The 19,372-nt window shown below is 30.0% G+C and overlaps 1 pseudogene; it reads right to left on the minus strand.

Moving 5' to 3' along the window:
- Nucleotides 1-10,511: 10,511 nt before the first annotated feature.
- On the minus strand, nucleotides 10,512-18,756 carry LOC124941950 (annotated as a pseudogene).
- Nucleotides 18,757-19,372: the final 616 nt, after the last annotated feature.

Consider the following 19,372-nt stretch of genomic DNA (forward strand, 5'->3'; position numbering starts at 1 on the left):
TTGAGGAGTTCATGTTTTTATATGATGGTTTGAGTTAATTTGTCATGATTAAAATACCATTCAATTTGATAGAGAAATTTAGACATTTAAATAGTGAATTTTATATATTAAAAACATATTTTTCAGAAATAAAATTGTGAATCTTAATTAATTAATTAATTTTATCGGTATTATTCTATTTTTATAATTTATAGAATTTCTAGGGGGCCGGGCATGCCTTTGAGATTCTCGGTCGCAGGGTAGGCTTCGGCCTATGCGATTCTCGGGCTCAGGGCAGGTTATATGGCTCCTTGATCGCAGGCTTACGGTCTCGTGGTCGACCAAGAGTTTTTCGATCACAGTCAAGAACCATTGGTTCAATCTAATTAAATTTAGTATTCGACAAACAAACATATATACTAATTTCCAAATGGGGTTTGATTTGTGTGGAAATTTATCCATCTCCCCATTTAAAATCAAACTGAAATCAAATCATTATTCAAATAGAAATCACATGTATTAAAACAGAATCACACGTTAAAGAATAATGAAAACAATATATAACGAATTTCGACTAACAAATACTATTTTATAGATTTTATATTGAATAATGGTTCATGTTACAATGTTTGTATTTATCTATTAATTTATAATTGTACATAAAAAAATTATAAAAACGAAGCTATTACTCCTAATCCTATTAAATGCGTAAAACCTGTTAAAATATAAATTCTATAATCTAAATGAAAACATCGAAGAGATGAGGGGTTTCTTTGAGCTTCTTCCTTGTGTGCGTGTTACAAAGGAGGGATCGACTTTTTCTTTATTATTTTCGCCCCTAAACTTCTACCTTCAGTACAAAAAGACCCTTGTCCCTTTTATATTTTCATTTTGATCCCTGGGCCAAAGTAGCTGGGATTCCTGGTGTTGGGCCTCGATCCGCTTGGATGGGAGTCAGACCTCCTGACTCTTGTTTTAAGGTCTGTTTGATTTCATTTTTATTTTTTATTTCTGTAAAATAACCATATTAAGTTGGTTTTAAATTAAATATTTACTTGTATTTTGTTTTATTAGTTATATCAATTTTTTATAATTATTATGTTATTTTAAATAATTAATTTGATGTCTTATTGATACGACATTGATTTCAAACTCACAAATTTAATTTTTATTTAAAACATCTTAAGTTTAAGTTTAAGTTGAAGAAATATGATAACATTGGAATCATATTATATTCAATAAATTTTAACTACTACTAATTATATGGTTGTTTTGTATTTAAATTAAAGAATTAAAAATAAAATTATAATATTTAATTTTAATTTCAATTTCATTCATGTTAACAGTATTAGGATGGACAATATATACATTTTTTAAATATTACTGTTAAATATTTTATTAATTTTGTAATTTAAATATATTAATATTAAAATTTAAAAAATTATATATATATTTTTCAAATATAGATATTTAATTTAAAAATAATTTTCACCAATAATTCGATAACATTGAATGAATTTAAACTTTTTATTTAACCTAATATGTTAACCTAATTTTATTAGTCAATAAAATATCAACAAGCAGGCGACCACCTCGAGAAAAAAAATGAGGATGAAGAAAACGGCGAAACGATCGGCGTCTTATAGCCTGCGGCGCTCTCACAAGGCCGGAGATATGAAGAAAAATGAACTGGAAAACGAGACCGAACCTACAAATCGAAGGTACGAACTTAATTTATAGTCTATCTCAAATTTTCAAATCTTAAATTTGTGTTTTTATTGCAAATCTAGGTGACGAGAATTGAGATTGGAGTTGAGATCGTAAAATTGATAGATTATTAATGTGACATTTGATTAACTTAAATGATTTGAATAACAAGTTGACTATTCGACATTTGCATTGTATTTTTGTTTGTTTCTCACCTTGTTTAAAGCATTTTTGTTTTGTTTTCTCACATTTGATTTGGCTTGCAAACTCTTTTTGCTTCAATTGTATATTTGCAAATCATATTGATTTATTAATTTGTGAATGTAACAGTAGCCTTTCGAAGGATTCGACAAAGGAATTGAGTTCAATCAAAGAGGAAAAAAGTAATCTACCAGATTCGGGAGTTATTCTGAACAACCATAGGAGGAATCCAGTGACTAATGCATCAAGGAGGCAAAAGGTTTTCTTACTATACTCTACAATTTATTATATTTTTTTTATTCTAAGATTAGTTTTACTGTAAATTTATGTACATGTCAAATTGAGGTACCAAATCAAACTTTTTGTTAGTATGTATGATCTAGTATTGAAAAAAAGAAAACCCATAAATAGGCTCTTTAGCATCTATGGTAAAGATTTTCTTCATAATCTACATCTAATTGCACATTTTAAGAGAAATAAATGTCAAAATCTTTCACACTATAGATAATTTGGGTTATTTCATTGTGGGGTAATAAATACTATTAGAAAATGGGTTAATTCACTATATGAGTTGTGATAGTTTCTATTAATTCAAAAAAAAAAGTTTGTTTGTTTCAAAAGTTGATCAAATTTAAAGATTTTCAATATCAAAATGTTTGAAAGTTATACAAAACATTAAAATTATGTAGTTTTAAAATTCGACCATAGACTATTTTCTTTTTTCATTCAAAATAATCTATTCAATACATGTATTACAGTATAGATCCATGAAGGAGATCATGGCAACTGAAGATGCCAAAAAACCGGAAAGCAACATGATTGTGGAATCTTTAGTGACCGATGATAAAATGGTCACGGATATAAAGGAGGAGTCAATACAATCATTTTCAGAAGCTGTTATTACGGAGGTGGAGATGGTTCAAACTCTTCCTCTATTAGGAAAACCTTTCTTTGAAGTAATAATCGGTCAAGATAATCTTGCACCATTTTATCAATTGGTAATATTCTAAATTATATATAATAGCTTATCTATATATATGTTTCATAATTCAATATAATTATGCAATTTCAATCAGCAGGATGTTCCGGAGGAAATGAATAGATTTTTACCAGAGGACAATGTTCGAGCCTTTTTGGAGCATGGTGAGAAGAGATGGAAGATAGTTTATTATGGAAGTGACAAGAAAAAAACAAGGCTCAATGGCAATTGGAAAACATTTGCTATCGACAATAATCTAAACTTGAAAGATGTGTGTTTGTTCGAGCTGATGGATGAGAGTAGCAGTCGTTGCATCATCTTTCGAGTAGAAATTCGAAGAGGAGCTCTTCCAATGATTGTGAAGAAGGAAGATGGAAATTTTGATAACAATGTTATTATAATTGATTAAGATTTCGTTTCTAGTTGATTTCTATCTTATTTTATTATTGTTCTGACTTAATTACTATAGATTTCATTGAAGGTACAATTTATTTAGAGATAATTAGTATTATGTGGATTTATCTTCTTCTCAATTTATCAATTATATTTGAACTATTCTGGTTTTATTATTTATCTTTTATTACATTATTATTTATTTGTATTAGTTAGATTAAATGAAAAAAAGAGATACAAATTCATCAAGGTTCTTTTGAGAAAAAACAAACAAACTAATTATACCAATATTTATTTATATTTATGAAATTATTACTTATAAATATCGCAAAACAAAGTTTTAAAAAATATGGTTATCATCACACATCAAATTTGATAAAAGCGTTATTAATCCTTAAAATATCAATGATTATCTTAATCTGTGTAAAATAATATTTACAATGTCCTTTATTGAATTTTAATCATAAAAAATAAACTTATTACTACATAAATATATAATTAATCATGGGATCCTAAAGTACATTTCAAACTTAAATAAAGACTAACTATCAATATTCTAGAGATATGGAGACCCGAAGATATTCATTTATGAAAAAAATATTTTTTTTTAATTAAAAAAAAAAGGTTTCCCACTGGCTGCAATTCAGCCCTCTTCGTATTCCCCTCTCTCTCAATGCTAAAGGGTTTATTTCAATGTGACTCTTCTTCCTATCTTTTTCGAACAAAAATTCTATAAAATCACTCCCCTGTTTGTACATTCGAACTCCGGTCCAACTTTCGCGAAGCAAAATAAAGCTCTCATTGTCGTCGAAAATTGTATGTTCTTAAGGATGAAACCTTATTTTATCTTAGTATTGTAGTTTATCTTTTAATGGTATTTAAATCATTATATGAACAAGGAAATCGATAATATAAAAATAATGCTTTGTTTTTAATATAAACATGTTTATAAAACTAACTAAGAAAAATACTACACCTTATTTGTAATGAATATGACACTTTTATGATATGTTATTATCATATGGATAGTTCTTTCATGTTTCTATCTTGTCATATTTTACAGCCTTGTCTATAATTGTAGATACATATTTATAGAAAATAAGGAACATATAATGGAGTAATGTCTGCTATTCTGTGATGTGGGTGTTCCTTGCCCATGTGGAGTGTTTTTAAGACAAGAAGAAGATGAGACAGGTCTGGCTATGTCGAGCCAAACTAGCAACATCAACTCTTTGAAAGACTTGTTTTTGAAGAAATTCGTCTAATTTAAATTGATAAATTGTTAAAATAATTTAGAACACTTGGTTTAATGTTTAAATCAATGCGGTTAAAGTCTCGAGTTAACTCTTAAAATCTTACAGTTTTACGACTTCAAAGAAGGTTTAACGAGTCTATTTTAAATAAACTATTAAATTAAATTTACAATAAAAAGATTTTACGTTTTAAAATATAAATTTATATTTAAAAATTAAAAAATAAAGTTATTATTTATTTAAATAAATAAATAAAATTAATTTTGTAACTATAATTTTTTTATAGTGTTATTATTTAATATTATATTTTAATTAATTTTATATTTAGATATATAAATTCTTAAAATTGGATAAATATAAAATACTTGATTATAATTATGTATATAAATAATAATAATATGTAACTATTATTTTTTAAATTAAAATCTTACAATTTCATCTAAACTCTAGATTTTACGAGTTTACAACTAGCAAACGATTTTACATAAACTCTCGATTTTGACAACCTTAGTTCAAATACAACTTATAATTAGAACCATCAATTTGGGTTAGGCCCGTTGGGTTGGCCCATCCCGCCAAACAATTAAGACGTGTTGGGTTGAAATATTAGCAACCCATTTGGAAGTGGGCCTACACAGCCAGCCCGTTCGGGTTGCGGGCCTAGGCGGGTCGGACTTGAGTTGACCCGTAGGTCGAAACAAAAATCTAATCTGATTTATAGCCTTATAGGCATACCGCATAGCCTTAATTTTTTTTCTCTTTTAGGCAACACTACAACAAACATTGAAGAGAAAGACAATGAAACAAAAAGATTTGACATGAATTATATCTCGATTGATGATATTTAAAGAATGTTGACTTTAATGAAAATTTTATTTTATGATTTTTTTAAATTTTAGTTATTTTTTAACTATTTGATCAATTAATGTGTAACGATAAATAAGACTCTTGTTTGGTGTGTATTTCTTTAAGACTTTGTCCTTCTATTGTTAATGAATTATGATTTTATTTCAACTAAGTTGTCCTGCTTATTTGTGTCATCCATGTCGTTCGTGACACGGGTTATATATATATATATATATATATATATATATATATATATATATATATATATATATATATATATATATATATATATATATATATATATATATATATATATATAAAATATGCACAATTGATATTGAGAATTTTATTTATTTAGTTTTATATTTATTTATATCAATTGGTTTATTTTAAAATAATTTAAAATTTAATTAATTAATTTGAAAAATGGTTGATACACCGATCTAAACTAATTATTATTTATAATGAGTCTGTGTATGGATTATTAAAAATCAAATATTGGATCAGGACTATTTTAAAATTATAAATTATGGTTTTGAAAATTCATGATCAAACAAGCCTTATGGTTGTTTTAGGCCTGGCTTGATTTGAGTTGTTTCACAAAGGAATTAATTATTAGAAATATTTCATTATTAATTCCTTTAAGGTATAAGTAAAATCGACTACGCCTAAATTGAACCGAATTGTCTTAAATCGAACCAAAACCAACCAAATTGATTGACTGATGAAATCGGTAAATTGAACCTAATGCATCAAACCGACTAACCGGTCAAGGTTAAAATTTAAAAAAAATATACATTATTTGATTACAATATATAGTTGATACATATAATTAAAATTTTAACCATTAAACTAAAATATATATACCCTTTTTATTTATTTCAAAACAAATACATATTGATATTAGTTTTTCAAAATAATTTTAAGTATATTTGGAATATATAGCAATAATTTTTTTAGATGGAATAAAATCGATCGAATTGACCAAACTATGAATGAAAATCGATCAAACGAACCGAACTATGAATGAAAATTGAATTTTTTCAAATCAATTTTAGCAGTTTGGTTTTACATTTCGATATAGCTTGACTCTAAATTCCTCAACTAATCATATCAATTAAAATCTCAATCCAATATACTAAAATAAGAGCTATATTCTTATATTTTAAACTATATTCAAAAGGAAAATTTAGTAATACAACATTAATTAACCAATTGTGTTTCTTTTCTGAAAAAACATGAAACATTTGTTTATATATTTATTAGTGACATCTAAACATTACAAAATAACTACATTTCTTAATTATTTTTCAAATAATCTTATTTGATGTGTTATTGAAAATATGTATGTTATAGGACTAAAAATATTATTAATTATATATTTTAATTAAATATCTAAATAATGTGAATGATAATAAATTATTTTAACTAAATAAATAGACTCGTATTCAAAGGATTGTTCTATTTGTCAGAAATATGAAACATATAATTTTTTTATTAAAAAGTATCTCATTAAATATTTATTACTTTTATAATTTAAATATATTATTATTAAAAAAAATTCATAATTGTTTTTTAAAAAAATGATAAAAAATTATAACTATATTTTTTTCAAATTTAAGAATTAAATTAAATTTACAAATACTTTATACCAAAATTTTGACAACATTGAATGAATTTAACTTTTCGTTTAACCTAATATGCTAACCTAATTTTAAAAGGCAATAACAAAAATCAATAAAAATATCGACAAGGAGGCGGCTACCACGAGGAGGCGGCCATCCCGAGAAGAAAAATGAGGACGAAGAGAACAGAGAAACGACCGGCCGTCTATAGCCTAGCGCGCACTGACAATGACAAAGATGTAAGGAAAAAAAGACTAGAAAACGAGACTGAACCTACAAATGGAAGGTACAAACTTGAATTTTAGTCTATCTCGAAATTTCAAATCTTAAATAGGTGTGTTTTAATGGAAATCTAATTGACGAGATTTGGGATTGAGGTTGAGATCTTGAAATTGATAGGTTATTAATGTGACATTGAATAAGAAATGGACTGTTTTGAGATCCTCTAAAGTTTCTTCTTCGGCTTTTGCATAGTAGTTTTTTATGTATTTTTTTTGTTTCTCACCTTATTGAAATTTTCATTATTGTATTAAGTGCATTTTTTGTTCTGTTTTCTCACATTTGATTTGGCTTGCAAACTTTTTTTTATTCAATTGTATATCTGTAAATTACATTGATTTTTTAATTTGTGAATGTAGTGGTAGCCTTTCGAAGATTACGAAATCAATCATTGAGGAAAAAAGTATTCTATCAGATTCAGGAGCTATGCTAAACAACCACAAGAGGAAACCTGAAAACTCAAGTACTAATGCATCAAGGAAGCAACAGGTTTTCTTACTATCCTCAACAATTTATTATGTTTTTTTATTCTAAGAGTAATTAGATGTAATTGAGGCACCAAATCAAACTTTTTTTTGTTAGTATGTATGATCTAGTATTGAAGAAGAGAAAACCTATAAATAGGCTCTAAGCATCTATAGTAAAGATTTTCTTCATAATTTACATCTAATTGCACATTTTAAGAGAAATAAATATCAAGATCTTTAAAACTATAGATAAAATGGGTTATTTCATTGTGGGGTAGTAAATACTATTAGAAAATGGGTTATTTCCCTATAGGAGTTGTGATAGTTTCTACTAATTAAAAAAAAAGATTGTTTGTTCCAAAAGCTTATCAAATTTAAAGATTCTCAATATCAAAATGTTTAAAAATTATACAAAATTTTAAAAACATGTTAAGATCTTATTTATGTAGTTTTTAAATTTCTACTATAAACTATTTTCTCATTTCTTTCAACATAACATATTCAATACATCTATTACAGTATAGATCCATGAAGGAGATCATGGCAATCGAAGATGTCAAAATATCGGAAAGCAACATGATTGTGGAATCTTTAGTGACTGATGATAAAATTGTCATGGATATGAATGAGTCAATCCAATCATTTTCAGAAGCTACGATGGAGATTGTTCAAACTCTTCCTCTATTAGGAAGACCTTTCTTTGAAGTGATAATCGGTCAAGATAATCTTGCACCATTTTATCAATTGGTAATATTCTAAATTCTATATAATAGTTTATCTATATATATGTTTCATAATTCAATATAATTATGCAATTTCAATCAGCAGGATGTTCCGGAGGAAATGAATAGATTTTTACCCGAGGACAATGTTCGAGCCTTTTTGGAGCATGGTGGGAAGAGGTGGAAGATAGTTTATTATGGAAGTGACAAGAATAAAACAAGGCTCAATGGCAATTGGAAAACATTTGCTATCGACAACAATCTAAACTTGAAAGATGTGTGTTTGTTCGAGCTGATGGATGAGAGTAGCAGTCGTTGCATCATCTTTCGAGTAGAAATTCGGAAAGAAGCTCTTCCAATAACTGTTGAACAGGGAAATGAAGCTGAAATTTTGGGTAAGAATGTTATCATTATCGATTAAGAGCTCGCTTCTAGTTGATTTCTATTTTATTTTAGTATTGTTCTAACTTAATTAATATACTTTTGTTTGGAGATACAGTTTATTTAGAGAATTAATATTGTATGGATTTATCTTTTTTCATTTCTCAATTATATTTGAACAATTATAGTTTTATTATTGATCTTTTATTACATTATTATTTGTTTATATTAGTTAGTTTAAATGAAAAAAAGAGATACATATTTGTCAAGGTTGTTTTGGGAAAGAAAAACAAACTAATCATTATCATTTATTTGGATTTATGCAATTATGATATATAAAGGTTGCAAAAACAAAGCTAAAAAATATAGTTGTCATCACATGAAATTTCATAAAAGTACTATTATTTCCTAAAATATCATAGATTATCTTAATTAGTTTAAAATAATAATTATAATGTTTTATATTGAATTACAATCATAAGAAATAAACTAGTACTACATTAATATATAATCATGGGATCAAAGTACCATACAAACTGGAATAAAGACTAATTAGAAACCATTTTTAAATATTAGAGACTTGAACACAAATTTAATTTTTCTTCTGAATATACAATATAATTTTTTAATAATCAAATAACTATTTATTAACTTTTTTATAAATAATTATCGTATATTAAAATGATAAGAATCATTTAATCACAACGATATGATATAAAAAAAATTACTCAATGGGTTATCGAGCTCGTAGATCATTGAGAAAAACGATTAACTCATCGACCGATTCTTTCGAATTCTCGGAACGGAACACGAAAAGTGTCATAATAATAGCATTATTAATGATACGCATTGAGATCTTTTCCAAAAAAAAATTATACGTATCGGACGATTACGATCATTGAAAGTTCGACGATTTCTCTCAAACTAAATAGTTCACCAAAAAATAATTTAGATGGTATCAAAATTATGTATGTTTTTCATATGAGTCCCATCAATGAAAGTTCGACGATTTCTCTCAAACTAAATAGTTCACCAAAAAATAATTTAGATGGTATCAAAATTATGTATGTTTTTCATATGAGTCCCATTGAATATACAATATAATTTTTTAATAATCAAATAACTATTTATTAACTTTTTTTTAAATAATTATCGTATATTAAAATGATAAGAATTATTTAATCACAACGATATGATATAAAAAAAATTACTCAATGGGTTATCGAGCTCGTAAATCATTGAGAAAAACGATTAACTCATCGACCGATTCTTTCGGATTCTCGGAACGGAACACGAAAAGTGTCATAATAATAGCATTATTAATGATACGCATTGAGATCTTTTCCAAAAAAAAATTATACGTATCGGACGATTACGATTATTGAAAGTTCGACGATTTCTCTCAAACTAAATAGTTCACCAAAAAATAATTTAGATGGTATCAAAATTATGTATGTTTTTCATATGAGTCCCATCAATCCAACATTCTCAGTAATTACCCAAAACTCGGGCATCACCTAATGAATCTAAATAATATTTCACAAAAAATTTCAAATATTAGTCATCCCGATAATACAAAAGTAAGTGAGTTGTTAGTTCAACATTCTCAAGACAACTACGACAACTATTAACCCTAACTTTTTTTTATGCACATTCGAGAATTAAAATAAACAATTATGATTGAACACTTTTATATTAATAGTGAAATGTCATATTATAAAATCATCTCTTTTAATAAAAGATAAATGAACTTCTTTTTCTTTCGACAAGATGATAAGCATGTTTGGTTCTTACAAACAACAACCAACTACTCAAAATTCCTAACATCAACAACAATCCCCAAACCACAAAAGTCATCGTATAACATCCCCTACCCATACAAACCATTGATGTTTCCACTCCAACAAACATCGCCTTCAAAAAGCTCGACACTTGTATATTCGCATCGTACACCACCACGGCCAACAAACCCAACATAAACGAGCCCATTGGTATATTAGTTATCAAAAGATTATGGTTTTCACCGGCACTGTTCGGACCAAACAACTCAGAAGTCACAAACACTGCCGCGGCGAACACGAATCCAGAGCACAGCCCTACAATCGCGGTCGCCACACATAATACTACTTTACTCCCGGATATTATCAAAATTAAGAATGCAAACGGTAATGGGACTATCGACATTGCTAGCCATCCTGTCCTCGGGAAATACATCTTACGACAAACATGGTCAATTACATCGTTCAAATCATTAACGAACCAAAATAATAACAATAATAATAAAATGACAAATTGGTAATAGAACATTGAATTTGCACAGCAAACTATGTTATTTTCAAATAATGTTATTTTCAAATTATGGGGTAGATTATTTAAATAATCCTTGATCAAACAAGCCTTATTTTTGCTTTAGGACTAATTTAATTTGAGCTGTTTGACAAGGAATTAATGATTAGAAATATGTCATTATTAATTCCTTTAAGGTGCAAGTAAAATAGACTGAATCGTCTAAACTAAATTGAATTGGTCTAAACCAACCGACCAAATTGAATGACCGACAATTTATGAAATTGGTAAATTGAACCCAACGGTTCAGTTGATCGGTTTAGTGATGATCGAACAGTCAACCCCAACATTAAAAATTATACATAAAATGTCTTTTAATAATTAAAATTTTAACCATTAAACTACAATGTATATACCCTTTTGTTATTTATTTTCAAAACAAATATACATTTATCAAAGTAAATTTCATGTATAATTGTATTATTTAGCTATAGATTTTTTACGAACAAACAAAATCCATCGAATGGACCAAACCGGTCGAATTGATCTTCTAACCGATTAAACGAACCGAAACCGAATTTTTCAAACCGATTTTGTTGTTCATCTCGATATACAGAGTATAGATTTAACATAAATTTCTCTATTAATCGGATCAATTAAATCATAATCCAATATATTAAAATAGGATATATATTCTTTATATTTTAAACTATATTCAAAAGGAAAATTTAGTAATAAAACATTAAATAACTAATTGTGTTTTCTTTTCTAAAAACATGACACGTTTGTTTACATGTATATTAGTGTATCTAAGCACAACAAAAATATTTAACCAAAACATTTGCAATCTGACAAAAGCATTACAAAATAAACAAAGTTCTTAATTATTTTTCAATTAATCTTATTTAATGTGCTATTGAAAATCATATTGTATGTTATATGACTAAAAAATTATGTGGATGAATAAATCATTTTAACTAAGGATTTGAAACTTACTCTCGCAAAATGTCAGGCATGGTCGAGAGAAGGCGACCGAAGAACGAACATGCCGAGTAAAGAGCAAGAACGAAGGTCGTACTCGTACCATATGTTAGAATTATATGGATTTATAATTCTAAAATGGATTTAAATTATTTGACTAAAGGTTATATATGTTATTATTATTAAGCTAAATCAATTTTAAGTGATTTATAAAGATTAAGGGATTTTGGGGTATATTGAAAGTAATATGGATAATTTATATATGTGTAGATACCTTAGGATAATTTTATATTTTGTGATGGTCAAAATAAAATTATCAAATAAAGCATATAAAATGGGTTATGGTCCACAATTCACTCTCACCTACAATCCTTGGAGCCTCCATCGATCCATAGAGAGAGAAGAAGGTGATTGCTGAGTTTGGAAGATCAAAACACCCAATCTTCTGTGATAGACAGAGGATAATGGATCAAGGTATTTTTCTCACTCTAATAGTTTGCCTGTAGTCTTCAACTAAAAGATTTTGGATGATAGGTTTCTTCCTCTAATGATTTAGTTTGTATTCTAAGATTTATTCACTTAGTTTTTAGAATTGGATCTAACAATTGGTATCAGAGCATGGATTTGTTAGACTACAAGTAATCAATTAGGGTTATTTTGGAATCAATTTTTCAGAATTACTTTAGGGTTTGTTTTGCATGTGTCTATTTCCGCAAAATTATCTGATGCATGTTAAGGATTATTGTTTGATCATTCATTATATGATGAATTGAACAATTTTGGGGGTGAAAATCAATGAATGAGTGATTTTCAATGTTGGATGCAGCCCCTCTTTGTTTTTTTAGATCGATGGGGTTAGGATTGGTCTGTAATTGACTAAACCTTTTGCGATTATCCCTATTCGATCTAAAATGATTTTGTTTGTCTATTGTTTGAGCATATATGTGAATTATAACTCTTTCGTGCAATTTTATGACGTCTTACATTGTAAAATAGGATAGTTGAGTAACATGCTATAAAATTAGCCTCTTGCTGTAATTGTCTTGTTTTATATGTTGGGCATGAGACATGACATTGTATGAATATTCACCGGCCCAAAGGAAGGTAGATGTTTATACATTGACATGGATTGTTGCAGTATTAAAATATGTGACAATTATTAGGTTGCCATGTGAACATTGAATTTGTCCAAAGATAAATCCATTGTTTGACAGGTCTTGTTGTCAATATTTATGTACTGGACCAAGTTGCCAATTACAGGTTAACACTTTTAGTCAAAAGATTAGGTGTTGATGTTGTTCCGGTTTCTTGTTGATGGATGCACAATAATATGAGTTACATTATTATTAAATATATATGCACATTATTTTGTGAGCTTACATTATTTTATATTCTCTATTATTACAGTTAACATTTCAAGTATCATAGGTAATGTTAATGCAGTTCCTATGCTTAATGGAACTAATTATAAAGTCTGGAAAGAGAACGTTATGATTGTTCTCGGGTGCATGGATCTTGACATTGCACTTAGGGTCGCACGCCCCCCATCTCTTACAGCATCAAGTACTCTTGATGATAAAAGAGAGCTGGAAAAGTGGGAGCGTTCGAATCGTGTAAGCTTAATGATCATGAAACGTGCTATTCCAGAAGCATTTCGGGGCAATTTGTCGGAAGACAATGATGCTAAAGCATTCCTAGATGCACATGAGAAGCGTTTTGAGAAAAACGAGAAGGCTGAAACAAGTACGCTTTTAGCTAAGCTTGTTTCACTCAAGTATAATGGCAAAGGGAATATTAGGGAGTACATTATGGAAATGTCTCATCTTGCTTCAAGACTTAAGGACCTTAAGTTAGAGCTGTCTGAAGAACTGCTTGTCCATTTAGTCTTGATTTCTCTTCCTTCTCAGTTTGGGCAGCTTAAAATAAGTTATAACTGCCAGAAGGATAAATGGACACTTAATGAGCTGATATCTCATTGTGTTCAAGAAGAAGAGAGAATTAAGCATGATCGAACAGAAAGTGCTCATATGGCATCATCTTCCAAAGACAAAGAGAATAAGAAAAGGAAGAAGAAAGCTGTAGCTGTGGGTGCTCCTTCTCAATTGAAACAGAAAAAGTCTAACGGCTTGAACTGTTTCTTCTGTAGAGAAGAAGGACATCAAAAGAAAGATTGTCCTAAGTATCATGCATAGCGCGTGAAAAAGGGTACACTTCTCAACCTTGTTTGTTCTGAGGTTAATTTGGTTTCTGCATCTAGACATACATGGTGGTTAGATTCTGGTGCTACCATTCACATTAGTATGTCTATGCAGGGTTGCCTGAATTGCCGAAAGCCGAATGATGCTGAAAGATACATTTTTGTGGGCAATGGCGAAACAGTTGAAGTTGAAGCTATCGGAGACTTTAGATTGTTACTAAAATCTGGACAGTTTTTGGACTTAAATGATACTTTTGTTGTACCGTCTTTTAGACGAAACTTAATTTCCATTTCAGCATTGGACAAATTTGGTTATTTTGGTTCATTTGGAAATGGAAAATTTAGTTTATCATTAAATTCAAATGTTATGGGTTCTGGTTTTTTATCTGTTTGTGACAATCTATACATGTTAGAAACTGTAGCTTCATTTAATGAAACCTTGCAAGTTAATTCAAGAGGTGCAAAACGTAAATTAACTAATGATGATTCAGCTCTGTTATGGCATAGACGTTTAGGTCATATCTCTCAAAAGAGAATTGAAAAGCTTGTGTCAAATGAGATATTAAGTCCTCTTGATATGACTGACTTTAATGTTTGTGTTAGTTGTATTAAAGGGAAACAAACGAGTGTAAGGAGATTTGAAGCTAACCGAGCGACGGAAGTCCTTGAATTGATACATACTGATATTTGTGGACCATTCCCTACAGCAGCTTGGAATGGTCAACAATATTATATATCATTCATTGACGATTTCTCGCGTTATGCCTACATATATCTCATTCAAGAGAAGTCACAATCTTTGGACGTGTTCAAATCCTTTAAAGCTGAAGTTGAAAATCAGCTTGATAAAAAGATTAAGGCCGTCAGATCCGATCGTGGGGGTGAATATTATGGTCGGTATGACGGGTCAAGTGAACAACGTCCAGGACCATTTGCTAAATTCCTAAGAGAATGCGGTATTGTTCCTCAGTACACCATGCCGGGTTCGCCTAACATGAATGGTGTTGCTGAAAGACGAAACCGCACACTTAAGGACATGGTAAGGAGCATGATTGCAAATTCAAGCTTACCAGAATCTCTTTGGGGTGAAGCACTAAAGACATCAGCTTATATCCTTAACAGGGTACCTACTAAGGCGACGACTAACAAAACCCCATATGAGTGTTGGACAGGCCGAAAACCTGTATTAACACATTTACATGTATGGGGGTGTCCAGCTGAGGCAAGGCCATACAGGCCAAATGAAAAGAAATTGGACTCTAAGACTGTTAGTTGTTATTTTGTTGGATATCCTGAAAGGTCAAGGGGGTACAAATTTTATGATCCTACGGTAAAGACAATTTTTGAAACGGGAAATGCCCGGTTTTTCGAGGATATAGAGTGTGTGAGGAAAGATAAGGAAAACATTGTCTTTGAAGAAAAATTTGTTTATATTCCTTTGGTTTCACTTGATTTTAATCAAGTGGATAATGAAAAGGACAATGTGCTTTCTGAACCTATTCAAGAAGAAATTCTGGAAGAACAAACTCAACAATCTCGAGAAACTATGCCATTACGAAGGTCCACTAGAGAAAGAAGGAGTACGATTTCAGACGATTATTACGTATTCTTACAAGAACATGAGGACATAGACGAAGTAAAAGATGACCCTGTCACTTTCAACCAAGTCATTAAGAGTTCTGATTCTCAAAAATGGATTGATGCCATGAATGAGGAGTTAAAGTCTATGAAGGACAATGACGTTTGGGATCTCGTTCCGTTACCTGCAGGTTCGAAACCCGTTGGTTGTAAATGGATTTTTAAATCCAAAAGGGATTCGAATGGTAACATTGAGAGATTCAAAGCACGTCTTGTTGCTAAGGGTTTTACTCAAAAGGAAGGCATCGACTATAAGGAAACTTTTTCTCCGGTATCTACGAAAGATTCCTTTAGAACTATAATGGCACTCGTAGCTCATTATGATTTAGAGTTACATCAGATGGATGTTAAGACTGCGTTTCTTAATGGCGACATTAATGAAACAATATATATGGTGCAACCCGAGTTCTTTGATTCTGATAATTCAAAGGACTTAGTTTGTAAACTGAAGAAATCCATCTACGGGCTAAAGCAAGCTTCCCGTCAATGGTATTACAAATTTCATCAAGCTGTTATCTCATATGGTTTTGAGGCAAATAAAGTTGATGATTGTATATACCATAAATTTAGTGGGAATAAAATTATGTTTCTGATTTTATATGTTGATGACATATTATTGGCATGCAATGATATAGGCTTATTGCAAGACACTAAGAAATTTCTTTCAACGAAATTTGAAATGAAAGATCTTGGTGACGCTTCTTTTGTATTAGTAATTCAGATATATCGAGATCGTGGTCAAGGTATACTTGGATTATCACAAAAGAACTATATCGAGAAGGTTTTAAAAAGGTTTGGCATGCATGAATGTAAAGTAGGAGATACCCCTGTGGCTAAAGGAGACAAAATAGATAAAAGTCAATGCCCTTCAAGTGACTTTGAAGCCAAAGAAATGCAAAAGATTCCTTATGATTCTGCAGTAGGAAGCTTAATGTATGCTCAAGTATGCACGCGTCCGGATATAGCGTACATAGTTGGCATGTTAGGAAGATACTTGAATAATCCTGGATTGGATCATTGGAAGGCTGTAAAAAGAGTATTCAGATATTTACAAAGAACTAAGGAATATATGCTCACATACAAGAAATCAGATCAGCTTGAGATCATAGGGTACACTGATTCTGATTTTGCTGGATGCAAAGATGACTTGAAGTCAACATCAGGCTATATTTTCCTTTTAGCTGGAGGAGCTATCTCTTGGAAGAGTGCTAAACAGAAACTTACAGCTTCTTCAACTATGGCAGCTGAATTTATAGCATGCTATGAAGCATCTAATCAAGCATTATGGCTGAATAATTTTATTATGGGATTACAAGTCAAAGAGATCGAAAGACCACTTAAGATACTATGTGATAATCAGTCAGCTGTAATGTTCTCTAACAACAATAGGAGTTTCTCAAAGTCTAAGTTTGTAGACATCAAGTTTCTGGTTGTTAAGGAAAGAGTTCAGGATGGTCAAATATCTATAGAACACATTGGAACAGACTTCATGATAGCGGATCCGCTCACTAAGGGATTACAACCCAAGGTCTTTCATAAGCATGTTGCCCATATGGGGGTTGTATCTCTTAGAGATATTGAAGTTTAGTGGGAGTCTGTATGTTTTTTGGGATACTATTCTATGGATATTTGTAATATATATTTTGGTTTAATCATTTTGGTATTAATTTTGGTGTTCATTTAGTCCATTCTGGCTATTTTATGGATCTCAATACAGTTTTTGTTGGACCAGTTGGAAATAGGCATGTTAAATCACATTACATGTAATTTCCATGCTACACATCCATATTTGATCTATGTCATTTGGTTATATTAATGCTTGTGATCATTGATCGGTTAAGCTACGATAATGATAACGAAAGCCGCTTTGGTTCTGCATTTGATATAATCAATGGACAAGATTGTTTGAATATATTCTTTTAGATAATAACAAAATTTGATATCATAAGGATAATGTATAATTGTTTAGTTCATAATTTAATCCAAGTGGGAGATTGTTAGAATTATATGGATTTATAATTCTAAAATGGATTTAAATTATTTGACTAAAGGTTATATATGTTATTATTATTAAGCTAAATCAATTTTAAGTGATTTATAAAGATTAAGGGATTTTGGAGTATATTGAAAGTAATATGGATAATTTATATATGTGTAGATACCTTAGGATAATTTTATATTTTGTGATGGTCAAAATAAAATTATCAAATAAAGCATATAAAATGGGTTATGGTCCCCAATTCACTCTCACCTACAATCCTTGGAGCCTCCATCGATCCATAGAGAGAGAAGAAGGTGATTGCTGAGTTTGGAAGATCAAAACACCCAATCTTCTGTGATAGACAGAGGATAATGGATCAAGGTATTTTTCTCACTCTAATAGTTTGCCTGTAGTCTTCAACTAAAAGATTTTGGATGATAGGTTTCTTCCTCTAATGATTTAGTTTGTATTCTAAGATTTATTCACTTAGTTTTTAGAATTGGATCTAACACCATACCCCAACGATTGTGCTATTTGTCCAACGTTATTACTATAAACCAATCCAACAGTCTCCCCACAGAAATACGAAACATAGTAAAGACAAAAATCGGTTCGACTAAGAAGCCTCTTACTCGAATGCTCATCCCCAAGCATCACCAATTGATCTTTCTCCACGACACAATCACAACACCCCTCTTTCCTCTCTTCCAAAACAAACCCGTCGTTAATACCATCGTTAATACCGTCGTTAGTTTCTATCAACTCCTTATGAACATCAAAATTTCCCATATCAATCAAGTTAAAGCTTGAAGGAGAACCACGACCGATAGAGCTTGTTTGGATTATCAACGGGAGAAGAAGGAGAATTATCGCTCCAGCAAGTAATGCGCGAGCGATAGATGAGGTAGTTTCGATTTGGTCGAGGATTATAAGGAGATAATGATCAGTTATAACAGCTAGAACGTTGAAAAAAAGGAAGATGAGAGAATCACGTCGAATGGCTTGTGAGGAAAGTGGTTCGATATTTGAGGGTTAATGGAGAATTATTGGGAGAACGGAAATGAGGGTGATGATGAGAGGAATAATCGTGTTGAGGAGAAGATAAAGAGTGTATTTTCCGGATTGGATTGAAACTGCTATGAGATTGTATAGAGCTGCACTTACTCCATTGAAGCTGATGCTGAAAGCTAGAGCAAGAGGTCTATTGTCTGGAAAGTTCTTGATGCATAAAACATAGCATATTGTGTTTGAAATATTCCTGACTGTTACAACTTTTACAAATAAATGAAAGATCTGCATTAACAAGAAAAAAAAGAGTTAACCACTCTTGTAATTGTTTTTTAGATATTAAAGATTTTATAGAAAATTTTCAAAGTTTTGTGAGTAATTCTCTTCCTGGGCCAACATTTGGTATTAGAGCATCAGGTGAATGCCAAAAATTATCCGGTGGGATCCAA

The sequence above is a fragment of the Impatiens glandulifera genome, chromosome 6, assembly GCF_907164915.1.
Source record: "Impatiens glandulifera chromosome 6, dImpGla2.1, whole genome shotgun sequence".
NCBI classification, from domain to species: domain Eukaryota; kingdom Viridiplantae; phylum Streptophyta; class Magnoliopsida; order Ericales; family Balsaminaceae; genus Impatiens; species Impatiens glandulifera.